Source organism: Brassica oleracea, chromosome C3 (assembly GCF_000695525.1).
Source record: "Brassica oleracea var. oleracea cultivar TO1000 chromosome C3, BOL, whole genome shotgun sequence".
Lineage (NCBI taxonomy): Eukaryota > Viridiplantae > Streptophyta > Magnoliopsida > Brassicales > Brassicaceae > Brassica > Brassica oleracea.
The window spans coordinates 45,233,286-45,250,455 of NC_027750.1; the positions used below are offsets into that span (position 1 = coordinate 45,233,286).

A 17,170-nucleotide genomic window follows, 5' to 3' on the forward strand; every position below is an offset into this window, starting at 1 on the left:
GAGAGGAAGCTGTCGAGGAGATGAAGGACTGTCGATCGATGAAGCAGCATTGGTGTTGTTCGACAGTGATGCCAGAATATGAGCTGCGCATATTTTATGACTGTTGAAGCCCAGAAGCAACCCTAAATTACCAGAATACCCCTGGACGACCAGAAACCCTGTTTATGTTATTTATAAGCCATTGTTGACGGCTACGCTATCTATGCTTTCTTTAATTCATAGTTCTAGGTTAGGAGTGAAGAGAGGAACTCCTTCAGAGTCCTCTTGGAACTCCATTTTTTTGGTTTTATTTATATTTCATGTTATTCATCTATTCTTCTATGATATCTGTGACATGCATCATGTCTGAATAGATCCACCTGTTAGGTTTAGGGTTCAGATAGGTTATGAGGGATTAGTCCAAAATATAGAACTGCTAAGTTGTGATATTCTTCATAGGATTGTTCTTACTGCTTGTGTTCTAGAGTCATGGACTAGAACCCTGATCTTAGAATCATTAGGCACAAGCGATAGCTTGGTCTTTTGTCTGAACTGAATTATATTGAACTAGGATTGATAGAAACATACGAGAGTTGATTTAGGAACCCTAGTGAACACATATTCAACCCGATCGTAAAGCTTGTTAGAAGTGATATCGATCGATGATCCAGTAGATCAATCGATATTCCTATAGAATAATCGATCGACACTTTCTTGTGATCAACAAACGAGAGTTGAGATCCAAGATCTGGATATTAGACTATTTATACAACAGAGGTTGTTAGATTTGTACTGCCAGTTGAGTTCTATAATATCTTGCAAACAACAGTTAGCCTCTATGTCATTATAATCCTGATTACCTGAATAGAAACCCTAGATCTAGCAACCATCATTCCATCAAACAACTCCCTGCCAAGCTGAACAATTTTCTTGTTCAACTTGTTTACTGCTTATTTACTGCTTTATAAACTATTAGCCTAGCTTAATCATAAACTGTTTAGATCTAATTGGTTCCCTAGCTCCCCGTTAGTTCGATCCCTAAGTACTACAACTCGACCTCTTATTTGAGAGAGTATAAATCATTCCTAAGGGTAATTTTAGTGATATCACCAACCTCATTTCTTAGCATAAATAAAAGTGCAGGCTTTACCTTGGGAGTATCGATCACAGGATGCAAGGATTTTCAAACAAGTATCTGGACCTGCAGGTAAACATTAATTCCTATCCTCTCTCTCTGCTAATTTTCTCTCTCGGTCAAAGTCTGCTTATATTGCAAGATCATTGACCAAGATTGGACATGCTTCCATGAATCAAGACTTAATGGTGGTTGCCACCAAATCATGTTTATTTCTTTTTGACTTATATCCTAGGATTATTTGTGAAGCAAGCCTTAATGGTTGTAGTCACCAAGTCCTGTTCTAATCCTTTACCTCTAGAATTCTTATGAAGCAAGCCTTAATGGTTGTAGCCACCAAGTCCTGTTCGAATCCCGTCCTAATAAATCTCCAATAGATAATAAATATATAGTAATAATATTTTTTTTTACTATATCTATAATTTTTATCTATATTTCGAAAATTGAGAGAGAGAGGGTGTTAAATCTATCTACACAAGGTGTTACCTTCCAGACTTGTTTGAAGAATCATATCCCATATATACCAAGCCCCAAGACAAGCAGTTGTGTCAAGTTTGGTGTTGGAGGTCAGCTTTGGTTCCTTCAAACAATCTTAGCAAGTGTGAATAGTTGACAGGTTGATCCACTTTAATATATTTAGTACTATCAACAATCAGTAAGTATAGAATGGTGCTAAAGAGTGGTTAGATAACAAGCAAAAATCTAATAAGTTCATTATCCCCTTCTTGACTCAATAAGACTTTTTTTTTTTTTTTGAAAACACCTTAATAAGACTCTTAAATAACCAATATCAGTAAACCTCCCCCCAGACTTAAACTACACTGTGCTCAGTGTAAATTCAGTCGGAGTTATGGTGATAACTAAATCATAAAGACTCAATGTAACAAGTTAGAACGATATACCAGACCGGAATGGATGTCGACCGATGTAAAGGTGTTGATATCAGTCGCGGCAGGTGATCTTCAGTCGATCGATGTCGGCAGTGTTTCGTAGGTCGATACTCACGGCAATTGTCTACTCGGATTTTTTTTCTTTTCTTTTTTAATATTGCCTGCAATAAATAAATGAAAACCAACATAAATACTAGATTAATAAAACCAATTAAATATTACCTAGTAGTGGGTTGTCTCCCACTGAGCGCTTTGTTATAGTCATTTAGCTTGACATTGGAGGTGATTTGGCTTAGTAGTGTTGAAAACTGTAAATGAAAACCAACATAAATACTAGATTAATAAAACCAATTAAATATTACCTAGTAGTGGGTTGTCTCCCACTGAGCGCTTTGTTATAGTCATTTAGCTTGACATTGGAGGTGATTTGGCTAGCAGTTTTGAATGTTGGAACTTGCTGGAAAACAAGTGTCCATCTCTTCTCTGCGCTTGTTGAACCATGTACCAGTGAAGTCTCGCTGAGCGCTTCTGCTTCGACCCACTTGGAGAAGTAGTCAGTGACTATCAGAAGGAAAACCTTCTGCCCAGGCGCCATAGGGAATTTCCCTACTATATCCTTGCCCCACTTTCTGAAGGGCCATGGTGAGCTTATGGACTTGAGGTTCTCCAGGGAAAGCTTGGAGACTGGAGCGTGCCTTTGGCACTGGTCGCAGTGCTTGTTGGCTTGTCTGTCGGCGTCGGCGGCCATCGTGGGCCAGTAGTAACCAGCCCTTCTGGCTCTGAGCACCAGGCTTCTGCCGCTAGAGTGGGATCCACAATTTCCTTAATGTAGTTCTACAAGGATTCTAGCGGCCTCTCGGGGTGTGACACACCTCAGGTACGGGCCAGAGAAAGATCTCCGGTACAGCTTCTCCTGGGAGATGCAGTACCTCGCGGTTTGTTTCTTGATCTTTCTGGCCTTGCCACGGTCTTCCGGGAGGATGTCGGCCTCCATGTACAGGATTAAGGGGGTCATCTAGGTTTCGCCTTCTTCGACGGCAGAGACCTCCTCTGACGGGGGTTCCTCCATGGTTGCTGGCCATTGAAGCACGAGCAAGGGGATACTCATCTGGCTATTCGTTTCAAGGGTGGACCCTAGATTAGCCAGGGCATCGGCTTGTGAATTTTGTTCCCGGGGGATTTGAGTGAGCTTCCAGCTCTTGAATTTCTTGATTAGTCGCTGAGCGACCGCAGATACTGGATCATGCTATCGTCTTTTGCTTGGTACTCACCCTGTACCTGGATGATTATCAGCTAGGAGTCGCCGAAGACCTGGATGCTCTCTGCCCCCATTTGATGGGCGAGGGTTAGGCCTGTGATTAGGGACTCATACTCGCTTTCGTTGTTGGTTGCTTTGAAGTTGCATCTCACGGCCCTTGAGGATGTGTTCCCTGTTGGCGAGGTAAGCACTATCCCCACTCTAGCTCCTCTGACGTTGCTGGATCCATCAACGTGTAGGATCCATTCTCCCTCTTCCTTAATTTTTCCTTGGAGGCGTAACTCCTGCTCCAAAGCTGGGAGCAAGGCAGGGGAGAACTCAGCCACAAAGTCTGCTAGGAACTGTGACTTTATAGCCGTGGCAGGTCGAAATATTACGTCGTACTCCCCTAGTTCCACGGCCCATTTGGCTAGACGTCCGGAGACTTCTGGTTTTAACACGACCCTAGGATGCTCTCTGGATGGTTTTGGATAGATCCTTGCTTAAACGAGTCAGAGACTCAAGTTTATCAAGGTTTGTGGAATGAATGGTGACACAAGAGTTATAAAAGGACTCTTGATACTCCTAGATATCTAATCCGGATATGACACACCGAAGAAGAGATCCTTGGGCTCTGGATATGACACACCAGACGTTGGACATTACAAACCAACACTCGAATACTCGATGAACAAGCACAAGAGAAAATAAGGGTTTTTGATAAGAAAATGGTTGTGTTTCATTGATAACCTAAGACAAATATATATAGGAAAGGCTGGAACAGGCTCCAAGCATTTCGAAATCATAAGGAACACGCTCCTTAGATAATAGAAATAAAAACCAAACATAACTAGAGTTTTTTTAAAAAAATTAATAACATAAGAACTTAGGATCTGAATATAGCATAATGTTTCTTCATGCGTTTGGTCCGAGAGCATCATCTAGGAGGTGTGTAGCAAGACTATGGCCTCGTTAAAAATCTATCTTTGCAAAACCCAGTGGGACAAAAATAAAGATAGGGAAAAAGAGCACACATAGCTTGCTAGCCTAGATGATACTCAACTTGATGGTGAGATAGCTTGAATGGTAGTGAGTGTGTCTTGAAGTATCAAGCTTCCTCCAGGACTTTCTTCATGCTCTAAAGACTTCTTGATTAGTCCTCCAATAGCTTCCTTGAGTTTCTTGGTTCTAGATCGAGTCATGGGTCCATCTGGTATGGTTAAGATTTCCTCTTCAGCTGACTGGTTCATGACCTCCTTATCTTCATCTTTAAGCTCATCCAGAATTATATCATTCCCTCCCACTTGAAAATGATTGGTCCTCAAATCTTGTTCATCTGCAATAAAAAGAACCAAATCAGTAACATTGAAGCTATTACTTATATTATATTTACCTTGGAGATTTAATTTGTATGCATTGTTGCCGAGCTTCTTTATGATCTTGAATGGTCCATCAATCCTTGGCATCAACTTAGACTTTCTCTCATTCGGGAATCTCTCCTTCCTAAGATGTATCCAGACCTGATCACCTTCTTCAAAGACCATCTCACGCCTTCATTTATTAGCATGCTTAGCATACAGTTTTGTTTTCTCTTCGATATTGTGCCTTGCTTGCTCATGAATCTTCTGCACCATCTCAGCCTTTCTTTTTCCATCAAAGCTAACTCTAGCACACTCAGGTAAAGGAATTAGATCCAAAGGAGAGGTGGGATTGAACCCATAAATAATTTTAAAAGGAGAAAATTTAGAAGTAGCATGAACAGCATGATTATATGCAAACTCACAATGAGGCAAATGATCTTCCCATGATCTCAGGTTCTTTTTCATGAATGCACGCAGAAGAGCTCCTAGAGTTCTATTAACTACCCCAGTTTGCCCATCAGTTTGTGGGTGACAAGTTGTGGAAAACAATAGCTTAGTGCCTAGCTTAGACCAAAGAGTCTTCCAAAAGTAGCTAAGAAACTTAGTATGTCTATCAGACACTATAGTTCTAGGCATCCCATGTAATCGCACAATCTCTTTAAAGAACAAGTTAGCAACATGCAATGCATCATCAGTTTTGTGACATGCTATGAAATGTGCCATTTTTGAGAACTTGTCAACAATAAGAAAAATAGAATCCTTTCCAGTCCTAGTTCTAGGCAATCCAACAATGAAGTCCATAGATATGTCATTCCAAGGATGAAAAGGAATGGGTAAAGGAGTATACAAACCGTGAGACTGAACTTTAGACTTAGCTTGTTTGCAAGTTGCACATCTTTCACAAATCCTCTCCACATCTCTTCTCATATGCGGCCAATAAAAGTGATCCTGCAAAACCGTAAGAGTCTTGGCTATACCAAAGTGTCCCATTAGACTACCTCCATGGGATTCCCTGACAAATAACTCTCTCATAGAACAGTTAGGCACACATAGGCGATTATCATAAAACAAATATCCTTCATGCCTAAAGTAGTGACCCGTAGCAAACTTTTCACAAGACAAATATGCTTCTTTGAAATCAGGATCAGACACATACATTTCTTTGAGTTGCTCAAATCCCAAGAGCTTAGCATCAAGAGTATTCAAGAGAACATACATTCGAGAAAGTGCATCAGCAACTATATTCTCCTTACCTTGTTTATACTTGATGACATAAGGGAAGGTTTCTATGAATTCTACCCATCTTGCGTGCCTTTTGCTGAGCTTGTTTTGTCCTTTCAAGTACATGAGAGACTCATGATCCGTGTGTATCACAGACTCTTTGGGCCATAAGTAGTGCTGCCAAGTTGGCAAAGCTCTCACCAAGGCAAACAACTCTTTATCATAAGTTGCATAGTTGAGAGTGACGCCTCCAAGCTTCTCACTGAAGTAAGCTATAGGCCTCTTTTCCTGCATCAATACAGCACCTACTCCTATACCAGAAGCATCACATTCAATCTCAAAGCTTTTATTAAAATCTGGAAGTATAAGAAGAGGGGCATGAGTAAGCTTCTCTTAAAGGCATTGGAAGGCAGTTTCTTGTGCTTCTCCCCATTTGAATCCAACTTCTTTCTTGATCACCTCAGTCAGGGGAGCTGCTATGGTGCTGAAGTCTTTCACAAATTGCCTGTAGAAGCCAGCAAGCCCGTGGAAGCTCCTCACTTCACTTATTGTCTTAGGACTCATACATTCTTGAATTGCTCTCACCTTCTCTTGATCCACCTTTACTCCATCTCCACTCACAACAAAGCCTAGGAAGACCAAGTTATCCGTACAAAAAGTGCATTTCTTAAGGTTAGCATAAAGCTTTTCTTTTCTCAAAACATCAAGAACAGACCTAAGATGATCTATATGCTCTTCTAGGATTTTACTGTAAATAAGGATATCATCAAAGTATACTACCACAAACAAGCCTATGAAAGATCTAAGCACGTGATTCATCAATCTCATAAAAGTACTATGAACATTGGTTAATACAAAGGGCATGACTAACCACTCATACAAACCATGCTTAGTCTTAAAGGGAGTTTTCCACTCATCTCCCACTTTCATTCTAATTTGATGATACCCACTCTTTAAATCTATCTTAGAAAAGATACTAGAGCCATGCAATTCATCAAGCATATCATCTAATCTAGGAATAGGGTGGCGATACTTCACTGTTATATTGTTGATTGCTCTACAATCAACACACATGCGCCAGCTACCATCTTTCTTAGGCAAAAGGAGCACTGGTACAGCACAGAGGCCCATGCTCTCACGGATATGGCCTTTCTCCATCAGTTCCTCAACTTGCCTCTGTAGCTCCTTAGTTTCAACCGGGTTAGTTCTGTATGCTGGTCGATTAGGAAGAGCAGACCCTGGTACAAAGTCAATATGATGCTCAATCCCACGTATAGGTGGCAAACCTATGGGATTATCCTCCAAAAATACATCTTGATATTCCTGTAAAAGAGCTGACATCTCACTCGGATATACCGGTGTACAATCGGTTAGATTCAACAAAGTTTCCTTAAAACAAATAAGAGAACCGATTGATGAGAGTAAAGAGATCTTTTGATTTCACAGGTTTTGGCATAGAAGTTGTGTTGCTTGTTCTGCTCAGGCTTGAGATCGATTTCTTTCTTCTTCTGAAGCTGAAGCTGATCTTGATGCACTTCTTTAGGAGTTAGAGGCACGAGGATAGTTTGTTTTCCATTGATCTCAAAAGAATGCTTGTTTGTAAAACCATCGTGAGTAACACGTCTATCAAACTGCCATGGCCTCCCAAGCAAGATGTGGCTCGCTTCCATGGGTATTACATCACAGATAATGTCATCCTCATATCTCCCAATGGACAAGGGTACGGAGACCTGAGTAGATACCCTCATCTCGCCTTCTTCATTAAGCCATTGCAGTCGATATGGCTTAGGATGTTTCTGAGTTTTCAAGCCAAGCTTCTTAACCATGGTCTCACTAGCAAAATTGACACAGCTTCCACCATCAATGATCAGACTGCAAACCTTTCCTTGCACCATACATCGTGTGTAGAACAAGTTCTCTCTTTGTTCTAGCTCCTCGGTTTTACTTTGCAAGCTGAGAGTCCTTCTTGCAACCAACAACCTTCCACGAACTGGTTCTTCTTCATATTCTTCCTCGGAAAGCTCCTGATCAGTCTCGAGTTTCTCATCCTCAGATTCATAATCCCCATTCTACAGAAGTATCATAACTCTCTTTTTGGTACACTCATTAGCGTAATGCCTACGCCCTTGACACTTAAAACACTTAACATCTCTTCCACGCGAGCTTGTAGTCTCCACTTTGCCTTTGTCTTTGCTGTAGATGCTACTAGGTTTAGGCTCTTCCTTTGGCTGTGGCTTACTCTCCTTCTGATAGCTTGGTTTGTCTTCCTTAGAGGTCTGGTACCGATTAGATCCATAGCTGCTACGCCCATGACTTCTTCTTTTAACTTGTTGCCCCACTAAGATAACTTTGTGTAGCATCTCCTCTATCTCCAAGTAGTGCTGCGTCTCCACTCTGTCTTGTATCTCACGGTTAAGTCCTCCAAGAAACCGTGCCATAGTAGCTTTACTGTCCTCAGATACACAAGCTCTCAACATTAGCAACTCCATTTCTTGAAAATATTCTTCCACAGACCGTGATCCTTGTGTGAGCATCCTCAGCCTTTGATGGAGATCACGATGATAATGACTCGGTACAAACCTCTTGCGCATAATAGCCTTCATCTCTGCCCATGTCTCAATAGGAAATTCACCATTGTGCCTATTGTTTGTAACCAACTGATCCCACCAGCTCAAAGCATAATCACAGAACTCAGTAGCAGCAACTTGAACCTTTTTAATCTCCGAGTAGTACTAAAAGTTGAAGACGAGCTCTATCTTCTTTTCCCACTCTAGATAAGCATCTGAATCAGCCTTGCCATGGAAAAGAGGGATCTTAAGCTTTAACCCAGCAAGCTCATTACGTCGGTGTTTACGACCCTCATGATCATGTCGAGACCTTCTACTGCTATGTCTCGAACCGGAGCTATAGCTACTTCTTTCATAGGCGTTATCAGTATCTTCTGATTCATCCTGTTCACATTGACCACGTTTGTTCCTCCTTGGTTCACGCCTCTGATCAGATGTTTGGTCTTGCCTAACAAATGGTCTCTGATCGTATCTCTCATCCAGCAACTTTATCATGGCGTCCATAACTTGTTTGGTGATAGCTTCTTGTAAGAGTTGGTTTCTTCTCATAAACGTGGCATCATCCTCCTCGGATCCCATTGTTTCCTGATACACAAGAGACTTGAACAAGTAAGTAGTTCAACAAAATCGAAACACAATGGAATCAAATAAGGAAACAAGTGATTCAAATAAGCGGCAAAAGAAACTTGAACAATACGCAAAGATTTTGAATCTTATCACTTTCGAAACTTAAACTAAACAGATCAGATTCAACAGATGATGATTTGAGATTCAACAAACACTGATCTATGATATCAAGAACAGATCGAAACACACAAACACTAGAAACTTTCAGATCTAGCAAATCGGTAATGTAATCGACAAGAATACGAAGGGTTTTATTCAAAACTTGATCAAAACACTTAGATCTACCAATTTAAAAACACGAAATAATAGATCTAACAGTCCTGAAAGTGAAATCGATCAGATCTAGTGAGAAACGACAGAAAAGAACTGATTGATCAATGATATAACACGATAGATAACAGATCTTATGAAAACAGAAAAGAGAAATCGAAACTCCCCTTCCAGAGTGCTCTGATACCACTTAACACAACCCTAGGATGCTCTCTGGATGGTTTTGGATAGATCCTTGCTTAAACGAGTCAGAGACTCAAGTTTATCAAGGTTTGTGGAATGAATGGAGACACAAGAGTTATGAAAGGACTCTTGATACTCCTAGATATCTAATCTGGATATGACACACCGAAGAAGAGATCCTTGGGCTCTGGATATGACACACCAGACGTTGGATATTACACACCAACACTCAAATACTCGATGAACAAGCACAAGAGAAAATAAGGGTTTTTGATAAGAAAAGGGTTGTGTTTCATTGATAACCTAAAACACATATATATACGAAAGGCTGGACCAGGCTCCAAGCATTTCGAAATCATAAGGAACACGCTCCTTAGATAATAGAAATAAAAACCAAACATAACTAGAGTTTTTTTTTTTAAATAAATAACATAAGAACTTAGGATAAGAATATAGCATAATGTTTCTTCATGCGGTTGGTCCGAGAGCATCATCTAGGAGGTGTGTAGCAAGACTATGGCCTCGTTAAAAACCTATCTTTGCAAAACCCAGTGGGACAAAAACAAAGATAAGGAAAAAGAGCACACATAGCTTGCTAGCCTAGATGCTACTCAACTTGATGGTGAGATAGCTTGAATGGTAGTGAGTATGTCTTGAAGTATCAAGCTTCCTCCAAGACTTTCTTCATGCTCCAAAGACTTCTTGATTTGTCCTCCAATAGCTTCCTTGAGTTTCTTGGTTCTAGATCGAGTCATGGGTCCATCTGGTATGGGTTAGATCTCCTCTTCAGCTGGCTGGTTCATGACCTCTTTATCTTCATCTTTAAGCTCATCCAAAATCATATCAGGTTTGTGGAGGACCAACTTTACAGGGAAGGAGGATACAACCACGATTGGATGAGCCTGGAAGTAGGGTCGAAGCTTGCCAGAGGCGACTATCAGGGCTAAGGCCAGCTTCTCAAGGTGGCTATAGCGGGTCACCGCGTCCAGGAGAGCCTTTCATACGTAATAGATTGGTAGCTGCTTGTTTCCCTCCTCGCAAACTAAGACGGCGCTCACGGCGTGTTCGGAGACCGCTAAATATAGCAGCAGGACTTCACCGAGTAGTGGCTTGGACAGGAGAGGAGGAGTGGTGAGATACGATTTTAGCTCATGGAGAGTGGATTCGCATTCTCCCATCCACTGGAAATCTTTCGGATTCTTGAGAGTTCCGAAAAAGGCGTGAAATTTGTCGGAGAGTCTGGAGATGAACCTGCTCAAGGCTGCCATCCTTCCCGTTAGCTTTTGAACCTCCTTGACATTTTTCGGGGAAGGGATTGAATGAATGGCCCTGATTTTCTCCGGGTTGGCCTCGATGCCCCGGTGGGTTATGATGTATCCGAGGAACTTGCCAGAACTGACCCCGAATGAGCATTTAGCCGGGTTGAGCTTCATGTTATATTTCTTGAGGGTGGAGAAGGCTTGCTGTAGGTGAGATATGTGGTCTTCCACCTCCAGGGACTTGACCAGCATGTCATCGATGTAGACCTCCATGGTTCTCCCAATTTAGTCCGCGAACATCATGTTCACCAGCCGTTGATAGGTTGATCCTGCGTTCTTTAGGCCGAAGGGCATAACCTTGTAGCAATAGATCCCTCTGGGTGTCATGAAGGATGTTTTCTCCTGGTCTTCTGGATGCATAAGCATCTGATTGTAGCCGGAGAACGCGTCCATGAAGCTCATCAGCTGGTGCCCCGCGGTGGCGTCCACCAGCTTGTCGATATGAGGTAGTGGGAAGGGATCCTTTTGACAGGATTTGTTGAGATCCGTGAAGTCGATGCAGACTCTCCACTTCCCATTCTTTTTCTTGACCACGACGACGTTGGCTAGCCACTCTGGGTACTGCACCTCATGAAGGAACCCCGCGCCGAGAAGGCTCTTGAGTTCATCGTTGATGATCGCGTCTCTCTCGGGGGCAAACTTCCTTCTCTTTTGTCTGATGGGTTGATGTATGGGGTCCACCTGCAGCTTGTGCATGATGATTTCCGGATTGATCCCAGGCATATCTGCGTGGGACCAAGCGAAGCAATCAAAGTTACACCAGAGGAAGTCTATCATTCTTCTTCTCAATCCTTTGGTCAGCTTTGAACCGATCTTGTGATGATGGGTCTGATCTCTTTCGGTTAATGGAACGTCATCCATTTCCTCTACCTCCGGTTCCTCGGTGTGATGAGATAGAGGCTTGCTCTGTAATTGCTATAAGACCTTGGTCTTTCCTTTCAGCGTGGTCTGGTAGCAGGAGCGGGAATATTCATGATCCCCTATGATCGCCTTTATGCCCCAGGGTGTAGGGAATTTCACCATTTGGTGAAGAGTCGAGGGGACGGCCCCCATGCCGTGGATCCAGGGCCGTCCTCAGATCATGTTGTAAGACGAGTCACAGTCAACAACCAGGAACTTGGTTGACATGTTGACTCCTTCGGCGTATACGGGGAGCGTTACTTCCCCGGCTGTTTGCTTGACTTCCCCACTGAACCTTCTAAGGGGGGTTTTCCTCCAAGTTAGAGCGCTTTCCTCCAGCCCCAGGTCCTTGTATGCGGCCTGGAAGATGATGTTGCCAGAGCTTCCATTGTCTATCAGTATCGTTTTTACCAGGCAGTTCGCTATAGTGAGCGATATGACCATGGCGTCGTGATGCGGAGTAAGGACTTTCTCCTGCTCCTTGGCCGTGAAGCTTTATTCGTCTATTACTAGGAGCAGGTGTTTTGGCTTGGCTGCCTCTAGGCCGTGCTTGGCGTTCCAGGTGATTTTCTTCGCAGCTTCATGGCTTATGCTGCTGATTTCCGAACCGCCCGAAATGACATGGATCACTCGGTCCTGTCACGGTGGCGAGATGGGAGCAGCATCAGTGGGCTTACCCGTTGTCTCCTTGCTTAGATGGCTCTTGGCCTTCTCGGAAAGGAACTCCCTGAGGTGTCCTTTCCTAAGCAGCTCGTTGACCTTGATCTTTAGTGCGACGCAGTCCTCCGTTTTGTGACTGTGGTCTCGGTGGAAGTCACACCAGAAACCAAGGTTCCGGAAAGAGTCGGGTGCTTTCATCTTCTGAGGCCACTTAGCCTGTTGGCCCATCTGCCTCAGAGCGTTTACCAGCTCCGGCCTCGAGACGGAGATGTGAGAGATGTCTGGCCACGTGGACACAGCCATCCCTTCTGCCTTCTTGATCGGCCGGTTCTGGTATCTGCCCCGGTTTCTATTTCCGGAGTCCCTAGCTGGTCTTTGAGAGGGTTTCTCGTCTCGCTCGGTTTGGTCTGGTCTGATCGTCTTGGGATCTTGCTTTTGTTGCGCTTTAGCATGGCTGGCGAAGTCTTCCTCCCATTTTACCTGCGCACAGGCGGGAGATAGGACGTCTTCCATGGTTTTGCATTGATATTTGGTCAGCTCCTTGTAGAGTTCTTCGTCGGGGAGAAGGCTTCTCTTGAAAGCAGAGATAGCTGTGGGGATACTGCATTCGGGGATAGCCACCTTCTCTTGATTTAAGCGGGCTATTTAGCCTCGCAGGGGTTCCGCTCGGTGCTGGAGGATTTCCTAGAGGCTGTCGGAGGTTTTCTCTAGGTCCCTGCTGCTGGCGAATTGCTCCACGAACTTGTCACTGAGAACCGCGAAGGAAGCTATGGACCTGGAGGGTAAGTTGATATACCATTGCAGAGCGGGTCCGGTCAGAGTGGAGCCGAAAACCTTTGCACATGGTAGCTTCGCGCGACCCCTTTGGGAGTGCTACGGCGAGCATCCTTTGTCTGTATTGGGCGACGTGGTTGTCCGGATCAGTGGTGCCGTCATACGCCTTTATGCTGGGGAAAGAGAACTTCCTGGGCATCTCGACAAGGTGATCTCATCCGTGAAGGGAGTATCGGCGTAGGAGTCAGGATTTCTCTTCCGGATGGGGGGAGCTACCCGCAAGAGTCTCTCTACCATGGACTGCATAGCGTCGAGCCTCTCGGAGAACATCTGGTGAATGTGAGCGATCACAGGAGACTCCGCTCTCGCTGCTACGTCTGATGCTTCTTTATCAGGTTCGGGCTCCGAGTCGCTGTCCTCCACGTCGTAGGTCTGAGCATCCTTGGCCTTTTCGCGCGTTGATGTGTCTCCTCCCGGGGCCGTAGTTGGGAGATTCGCGCCTGTCCTGTAGTTAGGTGTCTCCAGAGTCGGCATAGGGTGAACCTGAATCCAGAATCGACGCTTCTTGTTACTCGCCACGTTGAGGGCTTGGTTTCCATCTCAGAGGGTAAGATTCGCCGATTCGAGCTGGCTGAGCTTCTCGGCGCTCTGCTCCAGTTGCTTGGAGTGTTCGTTGAGCTTTTTCTTCAGGATCTGGAACTCCGAGGAAAGCTCAAGATTGGTCTCTTCCCGAGCTTTATGCAACCCGGTTACTTGACCTTGCAGATCATTGATTTGCCTTTGGAGTTCAGCTTCTCTTTCGGTAGCGTCGGGTAGCTCATCCTGCTCGTCTACTGCCATTATCACGTAGTTTAGATTACCCCCCTCCTTCTAGCGCCAAACTGTTAGGGGATTTTTGTGTAGGATCTTTGTGAGTACCACGGAACGTTGGACAAGGCTGGTATTTGTATTGATTTGCAAGTAAGAAAGTTGAAAGAGATGTTTTATTAGATCAAAGAGCTGGACCTACAACAGTTTTGAGTAAGAACCCTACTTGTAGCCGCCTAGCTCTTATCTCTAAGTCTCGAAGTGTCGATCCCTTGCTTTAGGGTTTAGGTTCCCTTTATATAGTCTTCCTAAGGCGGGCCTTAGTCGGTTGGAGTAGGTTAAACTCTTCCATATTCGGAAATATGGAAGGTTCCCTTTATCAGAAGTTTTCCATTTTCTCGAGGGAAGGGGGCGGTCTTGGGGACCGGACCCGGAGTACTTCGTAGCGAGGAACCGGGGTTTCTTCTAGCGGGGATCCTGGGAACCGGGGTTCCTTCCAGCGGGGATCCTAGGAACCCGGGTTCCTTCCGGAGGGGATCCATAGGCCGGTGTCCTACCTGGGGTCTGAAGGAATTCAATACCTGAGTATGTTTCCCCAACACTCATAATCTCTGCTTATCCAGACGCGGAAAGTGTTGGGGAAAAATACTCAGGAATTGAATTCCTCTAGACCATAGGCAGGAAACCAACCTCTGGGTCCCTGCTAAGAGGAAACCCGGTTCCCCGCTATGGAGTTCTCCGGGTCCGGTCCCTTGGACCGCCCCCGTTCCCCAGGGAAAAGGAAAACTTCCGATAAGGAGAACCTTCCATATTTCTGAATATGGAAGAGTTTAACCTACTCCAACTGACTAAGGTCCGCCGTAGGAAGACTATATAAAGGGAACCTAAACCCTAAAGCAAGAGATCAACCCTTCAAGACTTAGAGATTATAGGCGGCTAGAACTAGGGTTTATACACCAATCATTGTAGTTCCGGCTTGTTCTATCTAATAAAACATATCATGAAGTCTATTTCTCTCTAATACTCACGAAATATATACAATAACCAGCCTTGTCCATCGTTTTGTGGTACTCACAAAGATCATACACCAAAATCCCCTAACAGTTTGGCGCTAGAAGGAGGGGAGTAATCTAAACTACGTGATAATTGCGGTGGAAGAGCAGGATGAGTTACCCGAAGCTACCCAAAGAGAGGCCGAACTCCAGAGGCAATTCGATTGTCTGCAAAGCCAAGTAACCGAGTTGCATAAAACTCGGGAGGAGATCAATCCGGAGCTCTCCTCGGAGTTCCAGAGCCTGAAGGAGAAACTCAACGAACACTCCAAGCAACTGGAGCAGAGCGCCGAGAAGCTCAGTGATAGACATGGATTTGACCCATTTTCATCCATGGTTTATAGGAGTTTTTACTAATAATTATTATATTTTAGAGTCTATTTTTTATATTTATAAGATCATGAGTAATTTGGAGATAAGTTATGATTTTGGAGCATTTTGGAGATATTTGGAGCAAGCACCCGAGATGACCATCGAGCTCGACCATCGGTCGATATTGGAGAGGAATAATCGATCGATGTTCATATCTTGACATCGATCGACAGCGAAGCGCGTAGAAAGCCTGTTTGGTCACAACCGACTTGAAGCCCAAGTCTTTACCAATTTACAAGATTCCCCCTGACGAGTTTTTAACATAATTATATAAGTTTTGCCACCATGTTAGAGGCAAAGTGTGCTTTTCTTGTATTATTATTTTCACAGCAAGTTTTTCTAGGATTTTGATAGATTAGAGATAAGATCCAAAGTTATAATTTGTGATTGGAACTCCATTAATATCTATTTATTATTCTAATGAAGTTTTCTTACCTAACTGCTGTTATGAATTGTTTAGCCATGTCTGAGTAATTCCATTGTTAGATTTTAAGGTTTAAATAGGTTAGGAGGGATTAGCCCCAACTATAGATTGCTGAGTTGCGGTAATTTTCTTTAGGATTGTTCATTAATGCCTCTCTAGATTAGCTACCTAAAACTTGCCATAGGATTGATAGATAAAAGGGAGAGCTTCATTCTCATCCTGAAAACATTCTAACTGAGCTAAGTTTCATGCTATGAGTAATGCGAGAGCTGATCTAGTGAGCTTAGTAAGCTATCATTCAACCCGCGCATAAAGCTTAACTAGAAGCGCATCGATCAATATCATTATTGAATAATCGGTCGACGGAGTGAAAGGTGTATCGATCGATATTCCTATAGGATCATCGATCGACACTTTCTAATTGATCGACATACGATAGTTAAGATCATTAGATCTAGTTAATAGACAAGTCTAAACATGCGAAAGCTGATAGACTTGTTGACTAAGTAGTTGAGCTTTACATTATCATGCATGCAACTCATTAGGCATCTGTAGGATTATAATCCCAAGTTTCCTGAATAAAAACCCTAAGTCTAACTATTTCCTTTTTAAGCACCAAAGCCTCAACCAATCAATTGAACAAACACTTGTTCAATATAAAAGTGCAATTTACATTTAAATCTCTAAAACCATCTAGCTTAACAAATCATTCCATCCGACATCGATCGATACTCCATCCCAGACATCGTTCGATACTGAGCCGCGAGACATGGTTGCGACTTTGGTACTTTTACGAGATAATAATGGTGACCTGCATAACCAGGAGGGTCATCTGCGTAATGCAGCAGGTCAGAGGATACATGCTCAGGGGGGCTGCAATCCATGAGTCTGATGCTAATGCTACAGGAACTACTCTACCTGTAGATGAGGCTGCGCGACCCAAGACGTTGGCTGACTACAATCGTCCAGATCAGTTCGACACCAACAGATCAGCCATTCGTCCTCCCACTATTCAGAGGGATTTTGAGTTGAAGGCGCAATATTACACACTAGTGGGACAGAGACCCTACCATGGATTATCTCACGAGCATCCTATGGACCATCTGGAGAGGTTCGAGGATCTGATATCTGCTATTAAAGTCAAGGGAGTCCCAGAGGATTATCTCCTATGCAAGCTCTTCAAGTTCTCTCTCGCTGGAGAAGATTCGCATTGGCTTAAGCAGCTACCACCAGGATCTCTCACATCCTGGAGCGACATCAAGAATGCATTCTTATGCAATTTCTTCGATGCAGCACGTGCTGAAGACTTGAGGAGCAAGATCGCTACCTTATCTCAGGGGCCTGCAGAATCATTTAGAGGCTCTTGGATCAGATTCAAGTCTTATCAGAGAG

The 17,170-nt window shown here is 43.6% G+C and overlaps 1 pseudogene; it reads right to left on the minus strand.

Moving 5' to 3' along the window:
- Window positions 1-3,297: 3,297 nt before the first annotated feature.
- On the minus strand, window positions 3,298-11,650 carry LOC106330723 (annotated as a pseudogene).
- Between the last annotated feature and the right edge of the window lie 5,520 nt (window positions 11,651-17,170).